This window comes from Nannospalax galili, unplaced genomic scaffold (assembly GCF_000622305.1).
Source record: "Nannospalax galili isolate Female #2095 unplaced genomic scaffold, S.galili_v1.0 scaffold270, whole genome shotgun sequence".
Lineage (NCBI taxonomy): Eukaryota > Metazoa > Chordata > Mammalia > Rodentia > Spalacidae > Nannospalax > Nannospalax galili.
This window is the reverse complement of record NW_008330152.1, coordinates 2,796,904-2,817,085: the sequence shown is the minus strand read 5'-3', so window position 1 is coordinate 2,817,085 and position 20,182 is coordinate 2,796,904. Positions and strand designations below refer to the sequence as shown.

The 20,182-nt window shown below is 48.9% G+C and overlaps 1 pseudogene; it reads right to left on the bottom strand.

The window, feature by feature from the left end:
* Positions 1-451: 451 nt before the first annotated feature.
* Positions 452-19,979, bottom strand: LOC103742048 (annotated as a pseudogene).
* Positions 19,980-20,182: the final 203 nt, after the last annotated feature.

Sequence of the window (20,182 nt, the reverse complement as noted above, 5' to 3'; positions counted from 1 at the left end):
TGGGATGGCGGGGCTGGGCCTCAACTCAGGTGTGAGGAAGAACCAGTAATCTAATGGCTGCAGGGAGGTAGCTTATAAAGGGGAAGAATGCAGAAAAAGAATATTTTCTGCTGTTTGGGGCTGTTTTGGGGGCTGTTCAGGAAGGGTGTGGGGTCTGTACCTGGTGAAACTTATTGGAGAAAACATCTACTGTGAAACATGTTTTCTGCAATTACAGGGTTCCAGGAACCCACTACAGCTAAGGGCTGGGGAAACCTGTTTGTCAGTCTGTGGAGCATGCTCTGGTGATCACAATACATTGGGTCACCAATTCCGGGAGCAGCTTTTGTCAGCTTGCAGGTGACTGGGAGTTGGATGACTCAGTTCCTCTTAGGGGCCTTATGGTTTCTGGGTCTGGGGTGATAGGTAAATCAAGTCAATTGGGAGAAAGCACCAGAACACAGACAAGAACTCCAGCAGGGTAGAGTTTATTGGCAGAGAAAGTGCATGGGACAAACCCCAGTTAGAGATGGAGGAGCTGTCAGTCTACAGGCTGTGGGCTAGGGGTTTTTATAGGGAGTTTGGGGGATGCAGAAGGCAGGAAAATATTTTTTAAACAAGTTAGGTCAGGGAAAGAGCCCAGGGCTTATCAGGAGAGAACAGCCTCTGTCAAACTGCCCTCTTCTGTCAGCCAGGATCTGGGTCATGGGATAAGGGGCCTGCTTTTCTTCTAAAATTATCAAAGGCAAAGCAGGCGGTGCTGAAACAGCTCTTGCAGCAATTGGGTCTTGGGTCATAGGTGTAGGGAGTCTGTTTATCTTGTCTGCAGATGGTCAGGGTGCTCATTAACTCAGTTCCTGTATTTTCAGAGGGCCTGCAAAACCATGAGGCCCTGTTGCACTGGGGAGGTGGTTGCTGTAGATCTTGACCCTAACGTTCCAGTCTTTTGTATTATAAGATGGGGGGTCATCTTGCTGCTTCCTGCTGAACATGGTCGATGTGGGGGAGGCTGGACTAGGGATCAGACAGCAAGGGTTTCCACCTCGTGCATCTGAACAGGGTCCTCAATGGTCGACAGGCACTCATATACATGTGGAGATAAGGAAAGTAATAGCTGATTAAAATTAGTATGAGTTTGTTGTTGAATCCGGCCCTGAAAATATCTGAAGAGGCAAGGAGCAATGGTTAGCATCAAAGTAATAGAAAGCAGGGGGGCGAGTAAGGGCAGAAGCCAGGGAGTCAGTCCTGTAAAAATATCCTATTGAGGTGACTGCTGGTACTGGGAAGTTTTAAGTGAATGATCCTTGGCCACTTGTTGAAGGCATTTTATATTATGCTTGACCTTACCTGATTGGTTGACACAGTAACAGCATTCCTCATCCAAGAAAATGCAGGTATCCCCTTTTTCTGCAGTTAATAGATCCAGGGCTCACCTGTTCTGGAGGGCAACTTTGGCTAGGGAGGACAGTTGCTGTTGTAAGATCTGGATTGACTGGGCTGTAGTTTCCACTGTCATGGTGAGTTCCCACTTGAGGTCCTGGGAGAGATGCTGGGTTGAGATCAGTGTGTGTCCCAGACCTCCAGCCAAGAGTCCAGTGGCTGCTAATGATGTCACCAGACTGATTCCCACTAGGACTGCCAAGATGGCTGATCTCTTTGTCCTGGTCCCTTCTGTTTTTGTGGATAAGAAATCATACACCTCTCCCAGGGTGTAGAGAGTTAGTCTAGGTATGAGAACAATTGGAGAGCAGATGTCCTCAATCTGTGGAGAGATGCAGAAATATATTTTGGAAGAGCAGAGGAAGAGTAGCCCTGAGGCCAGAGCACTATTGTCTTTAATTGTAATGCTGTGGCTTGATGAGTGAGGGCTTTTCAAAGTTTGCAGAGCCCAGCACTCTGTTTTGTTAAGGTAAGGGGATGGGGCAGGCAGGGGTTGTTGTATCAGGTTTCTGGGAACATTGAGCATTAGCCTGGGAGGTAATGTTATAAACTGGGAGGGGGATGAGGAGTGGGCCCTGCAGGGAGGCACAGAGGAAATAGGTGGATGTATTGATCTCAGAGTAGCTCTTGAGGAGGTTTAAAGGAAGAGAAAGAACTTGATCCCAGGAGAAACAGTGGGAAGAGTTAAGACACTGGAGCTGTTTTATGGTCTGGCCCCTTGCCTGACTCAGAACCTCCATAACCCTTAGGGGTCGTGAATCTTGGACTGTCTTTTTTATCTTTATTCACCAGCGGTCTATGGCAGCAGCTGTGTATTGGATCACTGCTGTAGCAATGCAGTCCCCTGTCCATGAGTATAGGTCAGTTATTTTGAAGGTTACTTCCCCACATTGTTCTGCTCTCTTATGTAGAATTGATTGTCTGTTATTACAACTAGGGTCAAGAGTTAGTTGATTTGTTTCCATTCCATATTTACCCCATCCTTCTTTACCCACCCCACGCAGCCAATGATAGTTGCATTTCCATGAGGGGCAGCCTTCCCAATTACCCGGGTCCCTACATTCGTTTTTGGTTTGGTCATCTATGAAGCATAGGAATCTGTTGTAGTGGTATCTACCATGTTGACGTTAAGAGAAATAGTGTTACTTGAAGAAAATGGGCACGTAGCAGAGCTAAGGAGTTCAAGTTCCTGATTTCTATTGTTAATTTTCACATTTCAAATTTAAAGGTGCAGGGTGGATGTGAGCATTGGGGGATAGCTGAAGTAGGGTCCGGAGGGGAGAACAGGAGTATGGTCAGTAGAAAACTCATTCCTGGATCAGTGTTAGGGGAAGGGCCCTTGAGATTTTTAGTTTAAAAATCTAGATTGTCCAACCAGATTGTCCTGAGAGCTTAGCTGCCATCAGGGTAGACAGGATCACCAGGTGATGTCCGATCCAATGTGGCTGGAGGGCTCCCTTCCCTCTTTCCTGTTGGGTGTGGACCCTCAGATAGGCATAATCCCCAGGCGGGAGTGGGTGGTCAATTTGGCCTTTAGAAGCCTAAGGAATAATCCGGTCAGCATGTTCCCCAAGTTATTTTCTTAGAAGGGTAAAGGCAGGTAAATAGTCATGTAGAGGAGAGGGATGTTGGAGTAAGAGGTCATTGAGGAGAAAGGGTCTCCCATACATGAGTTCGAAAGGACTGAGGAAGGAAGGAGCCCTTGGGATGGCTCTTAGTTTGGTAAGGGCAAGGGGCAGGAGAGTTACCCAGGATTGGTATAGCTCTAGAGAGTTTAGTTAGGTGGTCCTTAAGGAGAGAGTTGCTTCGTTCTACCTTCCCTGAGGATGTGTAACCTCCAGGTTATTCCCAGGGACTGAGAGACTGTCTGGGTTACTTTGGAGATAAAACCCTGACCGATATCTGATTGGAGGGTGAAAGGAAGGCTGAAATGAGGAAGAATATTTTGAATTAAACGGCCACTATGTCTGCTGTTTCACCTGTTGTGGGGAAAGCTTCTACCCATCCTGAGAAAGTATCTACCCAGACCAAGAGATATTTAAGTTTTTTGTGAGTAGGCATATGGGTAAAGTCTATCTGCCAGTCAACTCCTGGGAGGGCTCCCCAGTGCTGGTAGGGTTTGAAAGACAGAGGAGGGCAGCTTCTGCCCTGTGGGAAGACAATGGTGCAGGTGGGACATTGCCTGGTGATCTCTGTGAGGAGCATGAAAAGTTTGGGGCAATAGATGAGGCGCTCCAGGACCACTTGTAGAGTGGACAGGCAACTACATGGAAAACATTATGTAAATGGGTTAAGATGGAGGAGGCTTGTCCCTCTGGCAGGCAATACTTGTCTGACAGAAGCAGCCATCCCTCTGGCTCCTGGATGGCCCCTTTGTTCAGGAGGCTCCTGCGTTATTGGGCAGGGTAGGAGGGGGACATTCCTGTTGGTGCCAAGAAATGTAAACCACCAGAAGGGCAGAGGTCCATACTGGCTTCCTTAGCTGTCCTGTCTTCCATGTTATTGCCTCTAGCTACGGGATCGGTGAGAGGCTGATGCCCCCTACAGTCAATCACAGCCACCTTAGTTGGGAGGTAGGAGGCCTCTAGGACTTTGAGAATCAAAGGGCCATTAGTTACTGGGGTTCCCTTGGTTGTTAGGAGACCCCTTTCCTTCTACACCAAGGCCTGGTGATGGAGTATGTGGAAGGCATACTTAGAGTCTGTAAAAATATTACCCGTCTTCCCCTTGGCTAAAGTCAGGGCCTTGGTGAGTGCCACGAGTTCAGACTTTTGTGACATGGTTCCAGGTGGCAGTGATCCTGACTCAATGACATCTGTGAGAGACACTATGGCATACCCCACCCTGTGGGACCCCGTTAGAGTGAGAGTTGAACTTCCATCCACAAACCAAGTCAGGGTTGGGCTTGGTAGGGGATGTAGGGAGATGGGGATCCTGGTAGGAGAGTTCCTGAAGAGTTTCCAAGCACGAGTGAGTGAGTAGTTCGTTGGAAGTGAGGAGGGAGGCTGGATTGAGAAGAGGGCAGGAATCAAAGGTGAGCGAGGGGTTTTCAAAAAAGGTGACGTGAAAAATTTGTAGTTTGGAGGGGGCTAAATTGGCAAGAGATGTGTGGGTTAGTAAATCGTTAAGCCGATGGAGGAGAGGACAGAAATGGGCTGACCCAAAGTGAGCTTAAGTCCCTCCTGGGCCAGGAGGGTGGTGGCAGCCAAAGCATGGATGGAGACAAAGTTGCCACCCCCAGATGGTGGTATCTAGCTGTTTAGAAAGGTAGGCTACCAGAGTAAAAGTGGGTCCCTTCATCTGTCCCAAAACCCCTAATGCCAGGCCCCTATTCTCAGTTGTATAGAGAAGAAATGGAGATCCCAAGTCAGGGAGACATAAAGCCAATGCCTTTAAGAGGGTTTCCCTGATAGTGTGGAAGGCTATTGTTATGGGACCTAGAGGCTCAATGGGCTCAGGGGAATCTCCTTTGGAGGCTTCATAGAGCAGCTTTACTAGAATGGCAAAGTTAGGAATCCAGGTGCATAGGTACTCTGCAATGACTAGAAAGGACAGAATTTCTTCCTTGGTTGTGGGGGGCTTTAAGGACCTTAGGTAATTTGTTCTATCTGTAGTCAAGCAGTGGGATGTAGGTGTGAGAAGGAACCCCAGGTACTTGACTTGTGGGAGAGAAAGCTGCACCTTAGCGGGCGATATCCTATATCCCCTGTCCCCCAGGAAATTAAGGAGTTTGATTGTGTGAGTCTTGGAGACTGAGAGGAATGGAGACCAAAGAAGTAGGTCATCTACACACTATAGGATGGTGGAGGGATTAAGATCTAGGGAGGTTAGATCCTGGGCGAGGGCCTGTCCAAAGAGGTGAGGGCTATCTCGAAACCCCTGGGGCAGGACAGTCCAAGTTAGTTGGGAAGCCACCCCAGTGTCAGGGTCCTCCCAGGTGAATGCAAAGAGGTTGTGAGAGTCAGGATGTAAGGGTATTGAGAAGAAAGCATCTTTAAGGTCTAAGACAGTAAAGTGGGTGGTGGAGGAGGGTGTTCCAGCTTGTTTCTCCATTGCTGTGACAAAATACTCTGACCAATACCAACGTGGAGAGGAAAGGGTTTATATTATCATACATCTCCTGGGTCACAGTTCAGAAGGGAGCCCAAGGTAGGAGCTCAGGGCAGGAACCTGGAAGCAGGAGCTGGATCACAGGCCATAGAGGAACACTGCTTACTGGCTTGCTCCCCTGACCCATGCTCAGCCTGCCTTCTTATACAGCATAGGTCCACCTACCCAGGGGTGTCACCACCCACAGTGGGCTGGGCCCTCCACATCACTCAATAATCAAGAAGATGCCCCACAGACATGGCCACAGGCTACTCCAATGGAGGCAATTCCCCAATTGAGGGCCCCTCAATCCAGGTGTGTCAAGTTGACACTAATGCTATCCAGCACAGAGGGTATATGAGAAAGGACAGTATAGGGGTTGGGGATGACTGGGTGAATGGGACAACTGCTATGTTCATGAGACAGAGATCCTGGACCAAACAGTAAGAGACTTCAGGCTTGAGGACTGGAAGAATGGGAGTGTTATAGGGTGAGTGAGTAGGTTTAAGGAGGTTAGCTCTCATAAGCCTTTGGATTATGGGCTTAAATCCATGGGAGTGTTTGAGTGCAACTGGGTATTGGGGCCTGCTGGGAAATAGGGAGGGGTCCTTCAAGGAGAGGCGGATAGGAGTGTGATGTCTAGAGGCTAATCCTGGGGCTGAGGTGTCCCAGACCTTGGGATCTACCTCAGAAGGGGGAACTGGCCATGACTTGGCTTTGGGGGAGGGTACAGGGGAAAGGAGGAAGAGTGTGGAGAAGGGGAGAGAAATAGACAGGGAGAGATTTTGCATGAGATCACTGCCAAGTAAGGGAGCTGGACATGTGGGCATAACCAGAAAAGAGTTAAAGGCATCTTCTAGAATATGCAGGAGAAGGGTCCTGTTGATTTGGGGTTGTGAGGCTTCCCATCAACCCCCACCATGGAGATCTCCAAGGGAAAAACTTTACCAGAGTAAGAAGGGAGAACAGACCATGAAGCACCAGTGTCCAAAACAAAATTAATAGTCTTACCTGCCACCACGACCATTACCCTGGGCTTCTCCATGGAGATGGTCACTGAGGCAGTGGGGGCCAAGGAGTCAGGGCCTTGTCAGTCTTCAGCCACCAGGCCCAGAAGGTCATTCACTGAACCCTGTAAAACAGGCTGAGTCTGGGAGGTGAGTGGCCTACCTTGATGCTGCAAAGGACAATCAACCCTCCAATGACCTCATTGCCCACATTGAGGACAGGGACCAGGAGGTGGTTGCAGGTTGGGGAATTGCTTTGCCCAGTGTCTGGTGGCTCCGCACTTGAAGCAGAGTCCTGGTGACAGTCGTTGGGCCCTATTGGCATCTGTAGTCTTCTTGGGAGGAGCCCTTAGGACTGCAGCCAGCAGCTGGTACTTTTGGTTTGACAGGGTGAGTTTGCCTTCTCCTGTTCCTCTCGGTTGTTAAAAACCTTAAATGCTGTGTCTAACAGATTTCCCGTGGGGGTCTCAAGGCCCTTGGTCTAAGCTTCTAAGCTTTATCCTGATGTCTGGGGCTGACTGTAAGATAAAGTGGTGGTTGAGCATAAGCCGTCCCTCTCTGGACTCTGAGTCATACTTGGTGCACTGGACCAGAGCACCAGTAAGTCTATCTATAAACTGAGTAAGGCCCTGAGTAATCAACCTACGCTTTTCAAAATTAACTATCTTAGGGAGCAAAGCTCTCTGAAGACCCCTTAGGAGGCAAGTGATCATGTGTTCCCTGGCTGCTCTACCTGGGGAAGGTCCTGCCTGATTCCCTGGTGGGAGCTGGTAATTCCATCCAGGGTCTTGAAGGGGAACTGAGTCGGCTCCAATAGGGTGAGTCTGGTTAGTGGAATGAAGCTCATTAGCATGCTCCTGTGCTGATGTCCAGACCCTATGTCTCTCATTGGGGTTGAGGGTGGACTGGAGAATCATAAAGAGATCATGCCAGGTTAGATCATACCTATGAGTGATGTATTTGAATTCCTGTATGAAGTGTGTGGGATTAGTGGAGAAAGAGCCTATTCTATGCTCAAGCTGAGACAGGTCACCAAGGGAGAAAGGGACATGGATCTTGACCACTCCTTCCATCCCTGCCACCTCCTGGAGGGGAAAGACACCATGAGTAGGGGGCTGAGACTGGGTGTGGGGGTGAGTATGACTTGACACAGGAGATGGGTTGGGAGCAGGTAGAGGAGAAAGAGAAGGGGAGGCCGGGGAGGAGGCTAGAGTGGGAGAACTGGGAGGGGTTTTCCTGTCCATGGAGGGGCTCAAGGGTATCAGAGTCAGGGTCTGGAACTCAGGTAGGGGTAGAAACAGATATAGGAGAGATAAATGGGTTCTTTGAGCTAGGAGTCAGAATAGGGGAGAATATGGGATGTTTACTATGGAGTTGTTTAAGATTATGGATTTCCTAGGGTAGAGTAAGGTTAAGGGAGGGAGAGGGAGTGAGGGACTTAGAGCAGTGGAGTTGGGAGGAGGGGGAAGACCTTGAAGAGGGAGTTTAAGATGGAGATGGGAGGGGAGCTGGGTCAGGCTCTGGGAGTGAAGGCAAGGGAGGGTATAGCAAAGGGAGAGCAGGAGGTGTTGGCTGTGACTCGGGCTGAGGGGCAGGGAGGGATTTAGGTTGAGTCCTAATTGGAGGAAGTTCCTCAGCTACATTGGGATCAAAGGTGGAGGTAGAGAAATAGGTAGGGGGAGCAGAAGCCCCCGAGGGGGTAGGAACCTGCAGATTGGGATCCTGTGAAACAGTCTTGATGAGGAGAACTTGATGAGAGGAACATGAGTCACATAGGGAGGGATTAGCACTGAGATCAAAAAAGGCTTGAACATAGGGAAGCTCAGACCTGTTGCTGCTACATTAGCAGAAATTATCTAAATCTCTTAAAATATTGAAGTCTAAGGTTCTGGTATCTGGCAAAACAGAATCATTATCTAATTTGTACTGGGGCCAGGCAGTGGTGCACAGGAACTTTAAGCGCTTTGACCTGATTGTATCTGAAAGTCTTAGTTGTTTTAAGGATTTAAGAAGACAAGCAAGAGGTGTGAGGCCCTCAGGCTTGGACTGAGCAGTCCCTATAGTGATAGATTATGTATAGAGCACAGAGGAGATAGAGAAGGAACTGAGCAAATAAGCAGGAGGAGACAATGAGGACCCTCTCTCCATGGGGAGCAGAGGCAGGGATGGCAGCCAAGAGTCCGGGCAGGAAAGCACAGGATATGAGGAAGAGAAGGGCAGGAGGGAGGAGGAGAAGAGGCATAGGTCATGCCAAAACAAGAAAGCATAGAACCAATCACCAAGGAAAGTGCCCTTTCCTGGGAAAGGCCTGAGAATGAGTTTTTTCCAATCCCTGGAGGCAGCGTCCTGCAATCAGATCACCAGGGAGGGAAAGGGTGAGTTCCTGTCCTGGACAGGAAGGGGTGCATGTTTCTATCCCTGGGAACAGCGTCCCATAACCAGAGAAAGGAAAGGACTTTCCGACACACCAGTGTGATTTTCGAGTAGAAGAGTCAAGCAGAAAGCCCTGCAACAAGAGCATGGCATGACCAGCCAGTAGAGGAGACAAAGGACAAGGAAAGGGATGGGAAAAGAAACACGTAGAGTAAGAAAGAAGGGGAATGGTAGAGACAAGAGAAAAGAGAAAGGGGGGGAGAGGGAGAGAGAGAGGGAGAGAGAGATTCTGAGATTCAGTGGGAGCTGAGGGAAGAGTAGCCTGAGGAGTGTGGGAGAGAGAGAGGGGGGGGCTGAATCACAAATCACAGAGCATGAGAAAGTGAAAGTGAAGATGAGATGCCAGGAGTGAGGAAAGGGAGGGAAACGGAGAGGGAGCCTGAGGCTTAATGAGAGGCTGCAAGAGAGAAAGGAGGAGAGTGAAGAAAAGGAGGAAAATGAGGAGAGTAGAGGCTTCCAGAGTCTGCCTTTCCAGTTACCTGGTTTTAGGACCAGCCTTTTCAGGTCAAGCCAAGCTTTTGTAGTGTCGGCTTCCTCCAGAGTCCCAGTGAAAGGGATCAGAAGAGAGAGACTCTGGACCATGGAGGAAAAGCTCAAAAGGTTTACACAGGACACCAATATGACCTCAAGACAAGAGGCCTGTACCCCCTGCATGGGTACTAGGTTGCTAAGGTCTCTGGGACCCCTGGTTGCAACTGGCAGTTGAAAAACCCTTTAGAAGGCTGGGATGGACCTGTGCTCCTTTGGGAGAGCTAGCTGTCAGACCAATAGACTCTAAGACAAAGGGTTTGAGATTAACGGAGAGGTACACCCACCCCTCAGTTGGGCTTGGACAGACACAATAACTGTGCCAGACACTCCACTGGTCATGGAGACCAGTGCTTCCCAGTAGCCTTGAGTCAGATCCAGGAGTGACCTCAAAAGCCAACTGAAAAGGAAATCAAAAGAAGAAGATGTAGAGGAACAGGAGAGAAGTGAAAGCAAGGCAGAGTACGCTCCAGAGTGGCAGGGAAAGAATCACAGCGTCCATAAGGAAAAAGGCAGTAAGAGAGGGGAGAGAGAGAGAGAGAGAGTTGGAATGTACCTCAAAGCCGAATCAGTGGAGTGCACAGGGGCAGGTAGTGTCATCCAGGTCCAGTCAGAGTTCCTTACGTGCGATTCCCAAATGATTGTGTCCCAGGTTCAGCACTATAGGATAGGTAAATTGAATCAATCAGGAGAAACCACCAGGACACAGACAAGAATTCCAGCAGGGTAGGGTTTATTGGCAGAGAAAGCTCATGGGACAGTCCCCAATTTGGGATGGAGGAGCTGTCAGTCTACAGGCTGGGGGCTGGGGGCTTTTATAGGGAGTTTGGGGGATGCAGAAGGTGGGAAAATATTTTTTAAACAAGTTAGGTGGGGGAGAGTGCCCAGGGCTTATCAGGAGAGAACAGCCTCTGTCAAACTGCCCCCTTCTGTCAGCCAGGATCTGGGTCATGGGATAAAGGACCTGATTTTCTTCTAAAATTATCAAAGGCAAAGCAGGCTATGCTGAAACAGCTCTTGCAGCAATTGGGTCTTGGGTCATAGGTGCAGGGAGTCTGTTTATCTTGTCTGCAGATGGTCAGGGTGCTCATTAACTCAGTTCCTGTATTTTCAGAGGGGTTGCAAAACCTTGAGGCCCTGTTGCACTGGGGAGGGGGTTGCTGTAGATCCAGACCCTAACACAGGGTCACCTGGATCTGAACCCTATCACCTGTAATCCCAACAAAGCACAGACCTGATTTAGGGCAGGGCACCTGCTCTGTATTCTGTATCATGGTGAATATGTGACTAAATTGTCTAAGCCCACACAAAGCACATTCCAATAGGGAGCCCAGTTGTAAACAGCAGAGTTTGAGTGACTATGAAATGTTCATATAGGTCAAACGATGGTTAACAAATGTGCTGCTCTGTTGAGGGGGTGCAGCTTCCCCTGCGGTGGGCAGAGAGTACATGGGAAATCTCTGTGTTTCATGGACAATTTTCTCAGGAACCCAAAACTACTTTTTAAAAAAATGAGAATGGCATGGTGGCACATGCTTTTAATCCTAGCACTTGGGAATCAGAGGCAGGTAGATCTCTGAATTCAAGGTCAGCCTGGTCTACATAATGAGCTCCATGTCCTGTCTCAAAAAAAAAAAGAAAGAAAGAAAAGGAAAAAAAAAAACTTTTCTTAGAAAAAAAAAAAGACGTCCCAGCACTCAGGAGGCAGAGGCAGGCAGATCTCTGTGAGTTCAAGGCTACCCTGGTCTACACAGGGAGTTCCAGGCCAGTTGGGGCTACATGGAGACCCCATGGAAAAAAGAGCAAATAACTATAAAACAAACAAACAAGTAAGAGTGGGGGGGTGCCCACCTTTGATCCTAGCACTCAGGAGGTAGAGGCAGGAGGATCTCTGGAAATTGAGGCCAGCCTGGTCTACATAGCAAATTCCAGGCCAGCTGGGGCTATAGGGAGACCTTGTCTCAGAAAGGCCAAAAAAAAAAAAAAAAAAAAAAGGAAAAAAAAAAAAAAAAAAAAAAAAGGAAAAGAAAAAGAAAAAGAAAAAAGAGAAAGCCAGCTTGGCTTGGAAGGAACATGACTTTGAAGTAGGCTAGTCCAAGACACAGGAATTTCAAGCTCTCTGAACCAGGGAAGGAGGTGTCTGAATTGTTAGGGATGATGGGAGGATGCTTCAGTGAAGCAGCAGAGGGGACAGGCCAAGCCCTTCCTGGCGCCCTGCCTCTTTACTTGTCCACCCCTGTTTTTTCTGCCTCCCTAGTCCCACAACTTAAGACATAGCATGTCCTGCTCTTCAGACACTGTATTTTTCTTTTCCTATCCCAGTCCTAAATTCCCAGGCAACCTTGTGGTACAGGCCTAAGTCTCAGCTGGCCATGGGAGTGGAAGTTGGTGCTAGGGCCTGGGACCCAGGGAAGCCTGTAGGGTGTGGTGTGTTGAGGGGAAGAAGGGAGGGCTGATGGCTTTCAGGTGGGTCTAGTTCTGTAAGGATGGGAGGTTAGCTGCTTGCAGAACTCTGTTGCACTTTGCAGGCTTGCTGCCTGCAAAGAAGCTCTCTCAATCTCTCTCTCTCTCTCTCTCTCTCTCTCTCTCTCTCTCTCTCTCTCTCAACCGGGACCCTCTGAGCGGGAGGACCCCAGGGTGTCAGCATCTTATCTGGCAAAGGGATAGACACAGTGCAGTTCATTCTTCTGCCTGCTCCATCTCCTCCTCTCGCTCCTTTACTTGCCCCACCCCCACCCCTCCTCCTGCGTGTTCTGGAAGGAAAGGAAGTGGCTTTGAGTCCGGAAAACTCACATCCCACCATGCACACGTCGCCAGAAAGTGGCGCTCACAGAGGGGTGAACGGGCCCTTAGGCACCTCCAGCCAGGTCTCTTTGAGAAGCACTCTTCACTTTGCGGGCTGCACTGGGGGCATCCTCGCTTTCCCTGTGTGTTTACAGTTGGTGATGATCGAAACCCAGGGTCACATCAGGGGGGCAGAGGACACCCCCTACCCCCACCCAGCCCCCCACTCCCCGCCTCCCACCCCCCAGGCCTGAAACTTTCCTCCACAAAGCGCAAAGCATTTGGCAGTTACAGGGCAGGAAGAATGCTGGCTGATCTGGTCACCAGATGCTTTGGCCCCACCCAGATGGGTGTAGCAGGCTTTTAATTCAGGCAGACCCTCTTTTTTTGTGGTCACCATGAGAAAGCTCCTTGTTTCCCTTCCAGCCGCATACCAACTGCCACCATCGTTCAGGAAGGCCTAGGAAATCATTTTGCACGGTTATGAACCCAAGCAGCCGCACAGAGAGATGGGGGAGGGGGTCAAGGTGGCACCCTGGAAGGCTAGACCACACACACACACACACACACACACACACACACACACACACCTAAGCCCAGCCATGGACATCCAGAACTGGTAGGCCTGCTCTGCTAGAAAACCACCTGGTCTGAGTGTGGAGCTGCCATGGGAGATGTTACCCAAGTAACAAGATACCCAAGTCAGGCAGGGCACATCATGCTTCTCTGGTGTCACTCAGAAAACTCATGTATTTTTATTGCACTCTGGCATGAGCTGAAGAGTATTGGGGAAGAAAAAAAAGGCTTTGCAGAGGGGGAGAAATGTATTTCATTTTCTGTGTATTATGTAATTAATGTAAAGAAAACTGAAGTCAGGCCGGCTGTGGTGGCCCTTGCCTTTAATCCCAGCACTCCAGAGACACAGGCAGGCAGATCTCTGTGAGTTCAAGGCCAGCCTGGTCTACATAGTGAGTTCCAGGACTGCTGGGGCTACAGGGAGACCCTGTCTCAAAAATACAACCAAAAAGAAACAAAGAAAAAAGAAAACTAAACACAGGAAATGTGTGAAATATAAAGTGCATATATAAACTTCTTTTTCTTCTTTCTTTTTTGATACAGAGTGTGGTGGTGTAGCTCAGGCTAGCCTGGATCTTTTGAGGCTTGAAATCTTGCCTCAGATTCCCAGGTGCTGGGATTATAGTGTACCACAACACCTGGCTAAAGTGTGTATCTAAAATTTTCTAATGAAATCTTTCTACTACCTCCCCACTGATAGGTAAAGTAGGCTATGGATGAACCCAGTTGATCCAGAGAAAGCACCAGGACATGGATAAAACTCCATTGGAATAGAGTTTATTAGCAAAGGAACACATGGGACAGATTCCCTTCCCGGCAGGGAAAATGTCTGTCCTGGGTCATGAGCTGTGGTCTTTTAAAAGGGGAGGCTTCTGGGAGGATGCAGAAGGCAGGAAGATATATATATTGTTTTTGAAAGTGGGAGAGCGGGACTATTAAAACCTGCCCTTGTCAGAGATCAAAGGGGAAGCCTACCATGTTGGCCAAACGGTGGAGAAAAGTCTGCTTCTCTTGACTTCAAAGACCAGGGTGCTTATCAGCTCGGTTCCCTCCATGAGGCCCTGTTGGTGAGGGGGTGGGGCTATCTGAACCTTAACACCCACCCCTTAAAAATATTTATTTATTTATTTATTTATTATTTCTGAGACAGAGTCTCACTGTGTAGTCCTGGTTGGTCTGGAACTTACTTTATAGACCAGGCTGGGCTCGAACTCACTGCCTGCTTCTGTCTTCCAAGTGTTGGAATTGAAGGCAAATGCCACTATGCCCAGCCTTAGTTTATAATTTTTTTGTTTTGGTTTGGTTTTTTGTTTTGTTTTGTTTTTTTGAGTCAGGGTCTCCTTGTAGCCACAGCTGGCCTGGAACTCAATATAGTCCAGGCTGGCCTCAAACTCACAGAGATCCACCTGCCTCTGCCTCCCAAGTGCTGGAATTAAAGGCATGCAGCACCACACCCAGCCTAGTTTATTATTTTTAATTATGTGTATGTGTCTGTCTTGTCTGTCTGAGGGTATATGCATATGAGTTGGGGTGCCTATGGAGGCCAGAAGAGGGCATCAGATTCCCTGGAGCTGGAGTTGAGAATGGCCTAATGTAGATGGTAGGATTTGAACTCCAGTCCTCCGCAAGAGCGACAAGTGCTCTTAACCACTGAGCCATCTCGCTTTTTAAACCATTTGTTATTTAAAAAAAAATTTAAAACATACACTAAAGTAGATGAATAGATAATGGCTCCTGAGCTTCAACAATTACCAATGTAGGGCTAAATGTTTCCTCTCTACTCCCACCCACTCCTCTTAATAGATATTTTCCCTTCAGGTGTTGGAAATGGAACACCGAGCCTCATCTGGACTCCATCACCAAGCCATACCTCCAGCCCTATCTTTTCCACTTTTTAAATGAAAAACTCAGCTTGAACTTATATTTTAGTCAGCCTCTGCTGTGCAACAAGCCAACTCCATAAAACAGACCCTCAAACAACAATCAGCTATTTCTCACTATTAGGGTGGGTGCCTCTGCCAGTTTTTCTTTCCTTTTAGCTTTGTTGTTGCTATTGTTTGCTGAACTGGGGATCAAATCCAGGCCTTGTGTATGCTGGGCAAGCACGCTATCGCCAAGCAACATCCACACCCTCAAACCCAATATTTTGCAGGGCTTTTGTATGTGTGTATGTATGTCCATGTAGGGAATGCATGTGTGTGCTCATGTGTGTAGGGCACACGTGTTCGTGTATGTAGATGCCTTGTATTCACATGTTGGTGCATGTGTGCGTGTGTGCATGTGTGTCCATGTGTGTTGTGTGGTCCATGTGGGGTGCATGTGTGTACATGTGGGTGAGGGCTGGAGGATGACTTTGGGTGTCTTCCTCATTCTTGATCCACCTTATCTTTTGAGACAGGGTCTCTCACTGAACCTGGAGCTCACCAATTAGGCTAGATGGGCTGGCCAGTAAGCCCCATGGATCCTCCCACGCCCACTTTCCCAGCTCTGGGATTACAGGCACATACCACCATACCTGGCTTTTTATGTGGATCCTAGGCATCAAACTCAGGTCCTCATGCTTTTGAGACAAACACTTTACTAATCTGGGCTATCTTTTTAGCCCAAGTTTTGTTCCCAGTCCCTGACCTTGAATGTTTGGTCCTTGGGTCTCCATCTCCCAAGTGTTGGGATTCCAAGTGTGTGCCACCACACCTGGTTTATGTAGTACTGGGGCTAGAATCTAGGGCTTTGTGCATGTTAGGCCGAGCACTCAACCAACTGAGTCATAGCCTCAGCCCAGCTTTGACTGTGCCTGCTGGGAGGTGCAGAAGAGCCTCAGGCTACCAGAGAGGACCCAGGACCCCCCTCTAGGGATAGCCACACCCTCAGTTTCCTTACAAAGCAACCAACCAGCCTTTTCTAAGAGAAGCCCAGCCCAAGCCTCAAGCTTCCTGCCTATGGCACTCCCTTCTACTGGTCAAAGCAAATCAAGAAGTCAGCCCAGCCTGGGGAGGAGAATACAGACAGACCTTGGTTCTGCTTGGGAGGGTATAGAAAAACAGGATGGGAGGAGCTTGTAGCTTTTAAACAATCCACTGTGGCTTGCTCCCCTCAACATTTTTTTTCCTGAGACAGGCTCTCCCTGTAGCCCCAGGTAAGCTATGTAGAACAAGCCGGCTTCATTATCAGAGAAATCTGCCTGCCTCTGCTTCCCAAGCGCTGGGATTAAAGGCGTGCACCACCATGCCTGGCCAACATTACTTTTTTAAAATGAACTTTAGTTTTTAAAGCAGCTTCAACTTTACAGCAGTACTTAACAAAAGATACACAGAGTTCCCAGGTATCTGTCTGGTTGCTTCCCTCATAAGCGCATGGCCTCCCCTATTCTCAGCAGCCCCCTGCAGAGGAGTGCTTTGTCACCATTCCCAGCCTCCAGCAATGTGTCAGCCCCAGAACCCCCAGTTCACATACAGGCTCACTAGCAGTGGTGTACATTCTGGAGTTGGATAAGCTTATCTTACACGTATCTACCATTATGGAGTCATCCAGAATAGCTTTATGGGAAGGCAGGAGATGACGCACTGGTACAGTGCTTGCCTAGCATGGGCAAGTCCGTGAGTTCAATCCCTAGCACTGCAAAAAAATAAGGTTCAGAATGCATAATAGCTTCATGGTACATTCTGTCATGTGGAAGCCTGGAGACAGCCTCAGGTGGTGTTCCTCAATGCTCTCCACTTTTTAGAAAATTATTTTATTCGTTATTTTTATTTTATGAGTGTTTTCCCTGCATGCATGTAAGTGCACCCATGTCATGCAATGCCTGCAGAGGCCAGAGAATGGAGTTACAGTTAACCACCATGTGGCGTTAGGGTCCTTGACTCGGTGGGTCTCTTCTGGAGAACAAATGCATGAGTATGGAGATGCAAAAATCAAGCAGAGTTTTATTAAACCAGCTAGCTGGGGCTGACCATCCTTCCAAGACACGCAGGTCTGGTTAGAGCGATCGACCCTGAGGCAATTTTAGGTAAAGATTATATATGCTCCCACAACCGTTACACAAAAGCCCACGTTTATATAGCCAACAGTTTCAAAGCAAGCATTTCACAAACCAATAACAAAAAAAAATGTTACAACTCCCTTCAGTTGTCTCAGTTGGGGAGGGACGGGTGGTATTGTGCCTGGCACGACTCTTTACTGTTATCTTATGTAAGCAGACCTGTCTACGTGACATGACACAGATCATGTCTCCTGATTTACAGTTTTTGGAAGGAAAGGAGGCATTATATCACATACCTATCGACAGGAAATAAACATCAGAATTCAGACCAAGCTTCACAGAAACTGTTTTCTTCTAGATTGCACACATCTGGTTCCAGGAGGTAGACCTAGTTTTTCTTGAGTCAAATCATTCTTGTTATGGGTAAAAGAAAGTGTCAAAACTAACATTTGCACAACACAGAGAAACATAAAATAAACCTTTACTAGACATCCTTAAACTGATTGACTGAGTTATGCCCTCAAGATTGTCTGTACATTATCCCTGTTCCATCATTGATAAATCATAACAAACCTATACAGACCCTTATTACTTACTTAGGCTTTCTCATTTTTTTTTCTTCCTGAGACAGGGTCTCACTATGTAGACTAGACTGGCCTCAACTCAGAGATTCATCTACTTGTCTCCCTGGTGCTGGGATCAAAAGGGTGTGCCATCACACCTGGCCTATTATGTACCTTTAAATGTCTAAGAATAGATGTCTGCAATAAGAACTTAAGTTGCCCTAGTATTGTACAGTACCACTGAGTAAGCTGCACACACCTAACAAAGACTACAATCAGAAAGTGCCTTCTAAATAGCAACACTCTGACTTAGAAACTTTTCCATCTCTATCAGGCAGGACTCAGGCTTATGCAACTGTACTGCTTTGAGTGGATACTAACAATTTTACTCCATAAGTGGTTTTCTACAAATTTTAACACAAAGGGTGTCCACCATGTTTGTTCACTAACTCTACTTTTGTCATACACTGGCAACTTTTTTTAATGTCTAGTAACACTAGATGTTGCATATTTGGACTTTTTGTCCTTTATATACACTGTACATTGTAAAATTAAACACAGCTATAGGGGACAATGGTCAATTTTGCATTACCAAAACCTTGAGTTAGTATTACACCCTTCATAATTTTTTTTTTCCTTCCTTCCTTCCCAAACCAGCAAACATGTGTTGCTTGGAAGTGGTTTTATCATTTCATTTTTAAAAGACAGTATTTTACTATTAATATTACCAAAAGACTATCTACAGTGTATTATTCACTATATCTACTTTTAACGTACTTTGTGCACTTCTAAACATCTAGAAAGACTAGATAGTTCCAAAAAGAGTATTCAGCATTGTTAAACACATACATACATACATAGGTGTATATACACATACTGTAATGAATATGACGCATACACAACCCAATAGTTATTACACAAAAGTCTTCTCCACGTGACCAGGCTGGCACTGGACCTCCTCTTCTTTTTTTGACTCTATCTTCTAACTTATTGAACACAGACGTGTATCGCTCCTGGGATCTTTCTAAAGGAGGCCTAACAACTCCATTTTAAAGTCATTTCTAGGAGACATGTCTATGACCTTTCTGTGAAGCAAAACCGGGCACACACTTGTCATTTTTTTTTTAATCTATATTCTATTCATATGCAATCATATTATATATACAGGCCTTCGACCTTGGGGAGCGTTTCTAGCTGGCCAAACCGGCTAAGTCGCATCCAGCTTCTCCCAGGTGGAGGGAGGACACCGGGCCGGCTGGTCCCTCCCGCCGCCACGTGGGGCTCTGCCATGCTGGGCTCCGCTCACCTTCCAGAACCGTTAAGGCCTTTGTTCCACGGTCCTGACAAAGCGCTGGCTGAGGCTCGTTCCCAGGGCCACCTCTGCCCAGCGAAGGCCGCGCATGGCTGCAGACCTGCCTTCTCCGGGTCCGGAGGCCCCTTCGGGTGGATCACCAGGTCGTGTCCACCGTCAGGTCGTGTCCACTGTCATTCTGGGTCGCCACATCCTCGCAGGCCCGGCCAGGGGAACAGGAAGCGGGGTGGGGGAGTGTCGAGGCTGAACTAGGCGGCGGCTGCCATTGGTGTGTCATCGTTGGCTGGGACTGGCTGCTGTGGTGTCACAGCCTGCCTGGTCCCGGTGGCTGCAGCTGACCCCGAGCGTCCTCAGGGCAGAGTCCCCCACTGTTCCTGGGCCCCCCTGGCTCACCCCGGCTCAGGCCAGAGGCCATGGGGGGCCCAGGGTAGTTAACAGCACCCTGTTTCCCCTAAGCTGAGATAAGACCCCTCTTACTGCCATTAAGTTCCTTGGCAACTGTTAGATGACAGCTTTGGGAGACTGAGCTCTCTAAGAGGTCTAGGTCCTTGGGGCAGCTTCTCTAGGACTGAGGTCCTGGGCTGGGGTGTTCTGGGCTCCCCTCTTCTTCCACTGGGATAGGGCCTGTGAGGGGAGTGTCTGGCTGAGTCTGAAAAGCAACATGTCACTTTTGCAGCTTCCAGCACCTGCAGGTGTCTGGGTTGAGATCTAAGCCCCGCCCTTGGCAACGGAGGAAGCTGCGGCGTCTACAGCAGCAGTGGCAGGTCCGGGGGTCAGGGCGCGGCGCTGGGTGCAGCATGGGCAGAGGATCCTGGGGCTGGAGTGGGATGGATGATGTCAGCTGGGGAGGGTGCTCCGGGGGCGGAATTCCAGCCTAGAACAGAGCAGGGCTGGGGACGGTGGTGGGGTATGGCAGCCCTGTTTGGCTTTACAGCACTTTCTTCCAAGAACATCTCCCCCAGCTGACTGCTAGGGTACTGGATCATGAGGATCTGCATTCGGACTTGGTGCTGCCCAGTGGGAACACATTACAGGCCGTCGTCAGGGCAGCAGCCACCACAGCATTGCACGGTCACACAGCTGGGCACCAGTTGTTTGGTCACACTGTCCATGAGCTCCATGCTCAGAGGCACCACCACCTCCCTGGGCTGGCAGGTAGCACGGGTATAGACATCCATCCAAGGCACCACTTTCTTCTGGTGATCAGGGGCATCAAGCCGGGAGACAGGGGCCTGGGCGCCAGCCAGCTGCAGCAGTGCGGCGAGCAGCAGGGGGCGTAGGGGGCTCATGGTGCCCGCCGGGCCGCGGTCTGGGGGCTCCCACATCGCCCTAGCCTGGCGGTGCGGGGTGCGGCAGCAGCCAGAGCCCCATGGCAGGGGCCGGGGCGCGGGGCCGGGCGGGGGGATGGGGACGGCTCCTCCAGGGTCCCCTCCCGAGCCCTGGGTGCAGGCAGCACAGCTTAGCACCACGGCAGCGGCCATAGGAGCGAGCA